Below are 9,494 nucleotides of genomic sequence, written 5' to 3' on the forward strand. Positions count from 1 at the left end.
AAGCCTGAAGGGTCAATAGCTACTTCTACTCCAGCCGTCGTGCTGTTGAGCGCCGGCGCTGAGCCTACCATGAAGATGGCGGCTCGGCGGCTCATAGGGGTCCGGAATACTGTTGACGTTGGAATAGTCCCCAAGCCCGCCGTCTTGAAGCTGGTAAATTGACTCCATCTTTCCGGTCGAAGACTCATCACCTGAGTAGATGAGAGTCTCTCCCCCAGATGCAGAGTTTTCCGCGAGCTCCACGCCTTACGTAAAACCAACGAAAGCGTGCTTCCGGGCGGGTTGCGTGCGCCGAGCCGACTCGATGAGGTCAGTGCAGGTGTCTGGCTCAGGCTCAGATCTGCCAATCTTTTCGATGAAGACATGAATTCCGCCGAAGGGGACCTGGTACCCGTACTTGATTGAATCATCCTCGGGGCCCCAGCCAGCGTCGTCGATATAGAGCTTGTCGCGGCAATTCTTTGTCATCCTGCCAACGGCGTATCCCTCGATCCCTAGGAAAGAGCCCTTCAAGAACTCAAAACCACCATGCGTTGGCCCCATGGTGGGAGCCAACTGTCGTGGTTTTGTCACGGCATATGCCCTAGTGAAAGGACTTGGGTGTGAGGCCATCGCGATGGTGGTTAGCTTGTCGGGGTTGAGCGGGACGAGAGACGCAGACTTATCCAGGTTCGGCCCCTCATGGTGCGTGTGCGTGTGCGTGTGCGTGTGCGCGTGTGTGTGTGTGTGTGTGTTCGATTTGGGGTTGGTCTTTTATTCATGAAGATCGATTTATTCTCTGTTACAGAACATATACCTCTGTTAGTGGAGCAGCCCCAACCCTAGCCCTTCTTCGGCCATGGCGACCTAGCAAGCAGGAGGTGCGAATCCCTTTTCTTATCCCCTTGTGTGATGCGTGCCTCTGCTTGTAGAGGCGTGGTGAATTTTTTAGTGTGTGTTGGCCATCGAGCCATGGCGTTTTCTAAGGTTTTATCTACTATCATGCCACATTTGTTAGTACTCGGAGAGTTTTATCTACTGTGAGGATTCTTGCCTTATTTATACTCCCTCCGTTCCGAAATGTAAGTCGCTGGAGGATTAGTTCCGACCAGGTGAAAACGGTGGAATTTACATCGTTGCCCCTAGTTTGAATCGGTATCCCCATCGTCTTCCTCCATCCGCGAGGCCATAGCCCGCCCGTTCACCAGGCCATCGTCCGCTCGCCCGCCCCTGCTTCTCCTCCGCCTGCCCCTGCTTCTCCTCCATGCGCCCAGGTCCCAGGCGCTCCCAGGTCCTCGCCTCCAGCAGCGATCCCTGGTCCTTGTTTCCAGCAGCGATCCCAGATCCAGGGGTGCCAAGGAGGCACAGAGCAGCAGCAATCCCAGTTCCCAAGTCCAGCAGCAGCAATCCTAGGTCCCAGGTCCAGCAGCAGCGATGCCAGGTCCTTAGGGCCTTAATCCTGCTCCTTCTTGTTCTCCTGGGCGTGCTCCTTCTTCTCCTGGCCATGTTCCTTCTCCTGCAACAACAGCAACAACAGAGATAATAATCATACTGATCAGCAGCAGCAACAACAGCTGCTGGGTTCTTCTGCATGTGGAGTATGACAGCAGCAGTAGTAGTTTGACAACAGCAGCAGCAGTAGTTTCACAATAGCAGCATCATCAGATTAGCAACAACAGTAGTAGCAGATCAGCAACACATAAGGAGCAGCAGAAGGTTCTGGAGAACATGCTTTACCTGTAGTACCAGCTCACCACTGACAACGGCCTTGTCGTCTCGCCTGTAGAAGATGGTTCTCCTGGACCTCAACAACACTCCACCTGTAGAAGATGAGATGATTGAAGATGCAGGAGATGAAGATGCAGGAGATGGAGATATACTAAATGCAGGTATATTTCAGAATTTGTTTGACATGAACTACTCTGTTAACTGAATGGGAGTAGAACAATGCAGATATAGTACTAAATGCAGGAGTAGAACAATGGAAGTACACAATGAGGATCAAATAAAACAATGATCAGTTAAAGTTAAATACTCTGTTAACTCAAATGATCAAATAAAGCAATGGGAGTACACAATTTGACATGGAACGTTTTCAGTTAACTTTAACCGAATATTTTCAGTCAACTAATTTTTTTAGTTAAATTACTTGCAAGAGGAGTACACTACAGTAGCTTGCAATCCTCTTCTTGCAAGTCCTACACTAAACTACTGCTTGCAAGTCCTAACTTAACAGCAGCAATCACCATCAGTACTCCAAGTAATCCAAGAAAATTAATTGAAAAGGTTTAATCCAAGAAAATTAATTGAAAAGGTTTAATTGTAAGCACTACAAGCAAACATGCTCAAAAGAGAAGAAACTGAATCAAATGCATGCATTGCAATACTCTACTCCGGCAAGCAAAATGCTACTGCTACTCAGTTTAATTTTAATTAAAGAAAATTAAATCATTGAGGGCACAAGAGGAGTATTTGCAAGAGAAGAGAAGAGAAAAGAAAAGAGAAAACCCTACACTTAATTATGAGCAGCTAAGAGAAGATGACAGCAAGAACAGAGAAGAAGATACTCCTGCACTTAATTATGAGCAACTAAAAGAGCAACTAAACTATTGCAAGCAATCAAGCAAGCACTACTGCTACACTTAAATGGACTAGTACTCCATACATATGCCTACATAAACACATTTTAATTAAATTGACTACTGCATACATTTGCATACTAAAATTGAGAGCTTTACCCATGCCTCTGTTCAGTGCAACAACATTTGACAAGGCTCTGCATAATTCTGCTGTTGGTGCTCTCCTACAGGCTCTCCATCCACAAGGAAAGTTCAATATCCATGCTTTAACAAAACTAGAGAAACTACTCCATGCTTCATATGCAAATTAACAGCTCCAGTAAGATAAATAAGCATTCATTAACATTAGGAGTCTACTCCAACTCAAGCATTCATTTAAGGAAGCTACTCCAAAATTGTGCGATCACTAAAGTTTGCACCAGCATTATTCAGTCCATGAATGATGCAAACTGAAGGGACATCTGAATTTGACTAGATATCTTAGCTGAATCTGATTGAATTATTCAGTCCATGAATGATCTTTAGGAGTAGTAACAATCCTAACAAAATCCTTAACTGAATTTGACTGAATTATGCACCAGCATTATTCAGCCCATGCTAAAGTTTGAGAGTTCTACAGTTTCATCTTGACTGAATTATGCACGGGAGCATAACATGGAGCATAGCAGAGCATAACATGATTATACTGAGCATAGCAGAGCATAACATGGGAGCATAACATTTGAGGTTTTTGCAGTTTTATCTTAAGTTGCAGCAAGCATAACATGGAGCATAGCAGAGCATAACATGGAGTACCTTCCATGGTGACCAAGGAAGAAGTAGAGTCCGAGAAGCGGTGGTTAGGGAGGGCAGCACGCATGATGCATCAGGGAGGGCAGCGGCCTGCATGTCCATATCTTAGCTGTTGCTGTTGGTGGCTCTTCCATGGCATCGACCTGGTCATGGAGACGGGGGTTAGAGAGGGAGGGAGAAGAGACGGGGGTGGGTCAGAGAGAGAGAGAGAAGAGGAAGGATTTGTAACCATGGATCCATGGCTGCCTGAGCTCGCTGGCTAGGGATTCGAGTCCTTCGCCGACGCGGCTGTGTGGTCGTGGAGGAGGACGGCGCTGCTATGGCCCTGCTCCGCTGCTACGGCGTCGACACGCGCGGATCCAGCTTTGGTGCACGCGGATCCATCCTCCGCCGCCCATAAGTTGGTCGACGGCGCCTAAAAAAGCAAGCTTTTGACCTACGGTGCGGTGTGCGCGGCCGGAGGAAACAGAGTGCGTGGTGGTGGCGAGGAGAGGCCGGCGAACGACGACGAGGAGAAGCCGGCGACGACGGGGATCTGGAGGGGAGCGAGAAGGGGGTAGGTGAGAGGGGAACCAGAGAGAGAGCTCGAGTTGGTAAGGTGAACGAACGAGAGGGCATTTCTGGAAAGTGGAAAATATTCGTAGCGTACCAAAATTTGCACGTCGAATGCTTAAACGACTTACATTTCGGTACAGAGGGAGTATAATCTACACTTCCTATAGTTAATTCCTGACAATCAGGTTGTTGTTACACTTTTCTTCATATATAAGAGAAAAGGTTGTTGCTACATTTGCATCCAATCCAACATTGAATTAAAAAAGAAGTTCAAGCTTTTTGATTTGTCTGGCTAGTGAATTGATTTTGTTAGTTTCTCGCATCAGGTTGCCAACACAATTGGCAAGAGCTACAAAATATGAAATTCCTCCCTGAACAAAGCTTGAGGAACCTGAAGTCTGCAGTCCTTCAGTCACAAGGCATCCGATGCTTGGTTCCAGATGATTGCAACAAGTTGCTTGCTCTTGTTAGAGCTGAAAAAAGGTGAGCAGTGCCATTTTCAGGAAACTTAGTTTAACTAGTGATGCTTCTTTTTCTTTGTAGCTGTAGATTTTCTTATATGCATTTGTTGTGGCAATCAGAAAAGTCCGCGGCACTTTCACGTTGATCCTTCGTCTTCGATCTATGCCGCCGGGCATGACGCACCCTCCGTCAGAGTTCACGCCGGCCACGACGCTTCATCTACATCCGCAGGCTTTTAATCGCCCTCTGGAGCAAGCATCACCAGCAACCCTCGTAATGGACGGCCTCCCACTCCTTTGTGCCTTTTACTATTGTACAGGTAAGCAATGGAGTTCTTGGGACACAAACTCCTGCACATACGTCTCCATACTACTGAAATTTGAGCTATATTTAGTAGTGAATGGTCATGTGTATATCAGTTGCTGATTTTGCAATTAGCACAGTTTAGTTTAGCTAATACATGTACATCACGAATGGGTCTGTCGGTCCGATCTTCAGTTTAGATAGGCAAGCAAGCACCGCTGTACGCAAAAAATAAAAGGCAAGCAAGCAATGCATATATCCACAACAAGGAATTGGTCTCTAGCGTTCTGCTATTCATTTGCTTCGTTTGACTATAGACATAGATGTAAGATGCTCCAAACGAAGCAATACCTTCTAACTTAAATAATATGCTTTTTATATGACAAAAAGAAATTTTAGGACAATGCCTTCTAACTGCATAATCTGTTATTCTGTTTTCCCAGTTACATTCCGTGGGAATTGTGCCGTGTGTGTGTGGGCAGTTTAGGGAGTTTGCTGCAAATGTTGCTCGGTTAGGAAACCTGTGCAGTGATCCCAAATGGCACAACTTGAATCAGCATTTCTCGAGGTTGAAGTGTGAACCCACTTTGGTGGATGGATGGATGGAGGGAGGTTAACCACACATCAGAAATACTCTAAAGAAGCAGCAGCATCCAGTATGTACTATGTAGTATCTCAGTTCGTTTGTGGTGGATGGATGGAGGGAGGGAGGTGAAGTGAGATGGACTGGGCAGTCTACTGCGTTTGGTTTGTTTAGGTGGAAAGATTCTTGACCACTGACTCACAGCTGATGCTGATTTCTGATCATCTAGCAAGGAGGTCTCTATGGCAAGTCCAAGATGGTGTCGAAGAAAAAATCTATTGTGATGTCCTTTGTTGCATGCTATACTCGGTACTTCAGTACTTATCTTGCACCACATTAATTAATCTCATTGAGTTTTGATCTTTATGTCATCATATGTTTTCTTGCGCGGAAGGACAAATGCAAGACAATCTTGGGATGATTTGCACTGGACCAACTTTTTGATTTATCACGTTGATGTCATGAGCACAGCTCCAGTCATGCTACTTTCCTTGTGGACAAAACTTTGCTCAGCTATTATTCGTAACCATTTAATTTGTTGGGTACTTTTTCATGCCACTTTTTTTTAATGATATGGGCATGCGGCTGTTGCATATAGAAAGGGGCTCGTTCGTTCATGGAACTTGGGGAGATACGATCTTTGATATATGAGCGTCTTAATTTTTTCATCTTCTTGTCCTGTACCATTTGAAACTACATTCTTCTTCTATAAAGTACTTACCATTTAATTGACTTGTGCAGAATCTTGTGTGCCCAAAGAGCCTCATAATTGATAAGAGCATTCACACAGCATGTCTGGGAAATCAGATCAGCACAACATTTCATTTATATACAAAATCAACATTTTATTGGTTCTTCGTATGAGTGACCATCCTATGTGAATTCAGGTTTGGGGTTCTTCCTTTGTATCCTATCTCAAACTTGGAATGTTGATTGTTAGGCATAGCTTAACTTCCGTAGTTGCTTGCATATTCTTTTACTGGTAAAACAGAGCAAAATGCGCACCACAGAATGCAGTGAGTATATAGATTTATTTTTCTATTCATACTTTTATTAGTTAGATCACATTTCCAGGAAAAATGAATTTATTTTGCTATTCCTACTTTTGTTCGATAGGCCACATTCTTTTTGGTTCACTCATGCCTGGTGTTGTTGTGTAAATTCAACATTGATGTTTAGTGTTATAACATGTATTTGTATAAGCCGTCAACTGCAAATGGCTTGGTTCCTTTCGAGACACTGAAATATCTTACTAGATAGGGTTTATACATGTGGTGAACTATCAATCCTTACAATTCGATGAACAGATCTATCCATTGAAGAAAAAATGATATTAGCAACTATGTGATATATATGCAGATCCAAGTTGGCATGATGAAATATGGATGGACAACATCAATAGGTCCAGTTCCTTGAGTTTGTGGTTAATGGAGGTATATGGTCCAGTCTCAAGTGGAGTACAACATGCATGCTCCTTTATATCTTGTCACAACTGATTTACATGCATGCTAATTTTTACTAATATCAACTAATTACATGCATGCTATTTTTTACTAATATCAACTAATTACATGCATGCTAATTTTTACTAATATCAACTAATTACATGCATGCTAATTTTTACTAATATCAACTAATTACATGCATGCTAATTTTTACTCTATTGCTAATCTGTAGAAAGGCTTTCTATCATTGCTTAAGTGAACTCTCAGGTTTGGAACCTTCGCTATTTTCTGTTACTCAATGTAATTCAGTTTGATCAGCTATATTTCTCATGTTTATTTTGTTTTAGATCTTTCAACATGGTATTGTTGATCTGCGGGGGCTATCATTCTTCACTATGCAACATTGGCACTTTCTAGGCTGAAGTATCTTATCAAGCCCATTGTTTGCAGCATAACGGCCTATGATCAGGCTTGTACACAGTTAATTGTCTCATGTGTGCAATGCAAGCAGAGCAGGTTTAAATAAATCCTAATAGGGTTGTCTGTGCTAGATGGTACTAACTACATGTATCAGGTTGATATATATTTCCTTCTTTGTCAATGAGCAAATCATAATATGACTTATTGACGTGTCAAGGCTTCTGTTGCATTCTTAGGGAAGATTGTGGTCAGTGAAATTGCATTGACTTTGATTTTGAGTGCCGTTCACTTATTTTTGCTTCTTTACTGTTTGATTTGCCTAGACCATTGGTATACTATTTATCTACTATTGAAAATACAATTTAATTGAGTGGTTCTCCAACGATAACATTTTATTGTGTTATCCATTGATTACACAGAAATTATGCATTGATTCTTGGCTCTGCTATTACGCTGCAGTTGCTCCCTCTGACGCCGTCTGCACTGCAAAGGCATCAGTCAATCAGGATGCAGTTTGGATACACTTCTACATTTTTTATTTCTTTGGAAGTCTTCCCAATGTTTTCTTGGAGTATAGTATCTGATGATATGTTTTACGAAGCTGGTTGTCAATCAGATCATTGGTGATATTGTTGCATATCTTAAGAATAGAAATTAAATTAGCACATGTAGTCCTTTCTGAACTGATTGCATCCACAAAGGATGGGACTATCAGCAATGAGGTAATGTTGCTTCCTTTTGATTGTGCTACTCTGCTGCATTGATTATGATGGCTAGAACTTGATTTTGACAGTTTATTTTGTTCGGTCTTGGAAGTGAAATGGATTCTGTATCTTGCTTTCTTACTCTTGGGCACTTTTTCTTAGAATCCTGGATCTGGCTCATGGTTAATATATCAGTGTAATTGATCTGAACTAATAATTTATCAGCTGCTTATGTGTCGTGTTCGACAAACTGCCCACTCCGCTCCTTGTCAAGCCTCTCATCTTCCATGTATAAATGGATCATCTTTACTTTACTTCCTTGCTTGATGCACTGGTTACTTCTCGCACACACAAAAAATTGTTTTTGTGTTGCGCCGGGTGGTAGCACGCGGCATGCGGCCTATGCGCCTCGAACCACACGCCAACAAGTGCTCGGCGTGCCTGGACGGTGATGTCTTGCACGAGCGCAACGAAGGGGCTGCCTCGTGGCGGCGGGGGTGCCGTAAGCCCATCTGCGGGAGCTCCATGGTGTACCTCATGGTCGGCGACCACCATCTAATGTGCCCGCACGTGTGGTGTCGCTGCCCTGAGCCTGGCTGTGGCTTCCTCGGCCCGCCGCCCAACTTTCCGAGCGTCAACAGTGGCCCATGATCGACGTCGCCTTTGAGTCCATGCTGGAGATCCAGATGTAGCTGGCAGAGCGAGGACAGTGGCTGCTTGCCGCGGAGGACCGGGAGCGGCTGTTCCTGTTGGTGTGCCTGAGCGCCGCCGCGGAGGAGGAAGTCCTGGGGTCGGCATGGTACAGGTGCAAGGTACCAGATGGACGCCAAGGTGAGGAGCTGCGTCGTCCCCGTCATGGAGGCGGCTATGGACGTGGGCGGCAGGTACCTGCCAGTGCCGGCCGATGTGCCGCCGCAGGAAGGAGGGATCGTCCTCCGTCTTAGCATCCTCCGTCTCCCATCGACAAGCAGGTCAAGGCGAGGACGAACCCCTGTTCCCGGGGTTGACGATTAGCTGGTCAGCTCCGGTTCTTTATCTAATCTACTATTACTAATGTACACATATATATATCTACCATGGCTAGACACCGGTGATTTGGTAGTGAACTAGCAGTGATCAAAGGTTGGACCTTGGCTGGGCTATGATTGATGCTGTCAATGGCAATGGTTGCCAGACTTTGATTGATTATGTCCATGGCAATGGTTGCAAATGTATCACGTACCAATGTGGCTGATCCCTATTTGGTCTGTTCATTTTACTTGTTTGACTGCTGCTATTCTTGCGAGGATGAGCAAATGGCACCTTTTACGGTGTTGTTTGTTTGTGTATGAAAACTGAATTTGTAACACCTAGCTAGTAGAGAGTCACACCAACCAAGCCAGCTCAATGGGTGCTAGCAAAACTAGCACCGCACTGGTGTAGGATTAGGATTAGTGGCGGGGAGGAATCCGGTGAAACTCGGATTGGTGGCGGATATGTATCTCGTGGAAACTCGGACCGGTGGCTAATATGTATCTGGTGGAGACTCGGACTGGTGTAGGATATGTGTTGGAGATGGACTTTGATTGGCGTGACCACGATGGATATGTGGTGCTGTATAAGGAGTCGAATTGGTGGTGGATATGCAGTGGTGGAATATGGCAGCGGCGATGAAGATGGTCTGGCAACAGCG

At 44.7% G+C, this 9,494-nt stretch overlaps 2 long non-coding RNA genes across 10 annotated transcripts; one reads left to right on the plus strand and one right to left on the minus strand.

Moving 5' to 3' along the window:
- The first annotated feature begins 783 nt into the window (after positions 1–783).
- LOC109734448 (uncharacterized) lies at positions 784–9,032 on the plus strand. 7 transcript variants are annotated; one of them, XR_012205121.1, is made up of 9 exons: positions 784–860; positions 4,232–4,388; positions 4,487–4,686; positions 5,114–5,562; positions 5,995–6,140; positions 6,613–6,686; positions 6,931–6,965; positions 7,046–7,272; positions 7,578–9,032. It is a non-coding gene; the product is annotated as an uncharacterized lncRNA (long non-coding RNA). The 7 variants fall into 7 exon arrangements; XR_012205114.1 differs by lacking the exon at positions 784–860 and adding an exon at positions 1,631–1,868; XR_012205122.1 differs by lacking the exon at positions 5,114–5,562.
- LOC109734449 (uncharacterized) lies at positions 1,009–3,978 on the minus strand. 3 transcript variants are annotated; one of them, XR_012205129.1, is made up of 5 exons: positions 3,580–3,978; positions 3,354–3,493; positions 2,718–2,791; positions 1,717–1,799; positions 1,009–1,495 (listed from the first exon to the last, which is right to left on the minus strand). It is a non-coding gene; the product is annotated as an uncharacterized lncRNA (long non-coding RNA). The 3 variants fall into 3 exon arrangements; XR_005770229.3 differs by having other exon boundaries at positions 2,718–2,782; positions 3,580–3,977; XR_002225859.4 differs by lacking the exon at positions 2,718–2,791 and having other exon boundaries at positions 3,580–3,971.
- Positions 9,033–9,494: the final 462 nt, after the last annotated feature.

The sequence above is a fragment of the Aegilops tauschii genome, chromosome 1, assembly GCF_002575655.3.
Source record: "Aegilops tauschii subsp. strangulata cultivar AL8/78 chromosome 1, Aet v6.0, whole genome shotgun sequence".
Lineage (NCBI taxonomy): Eukaryota > Viridiplantae > Streptophyta > Magnoliopsida > Poales > Poaceae > Aegilops > Aegilops tauschii.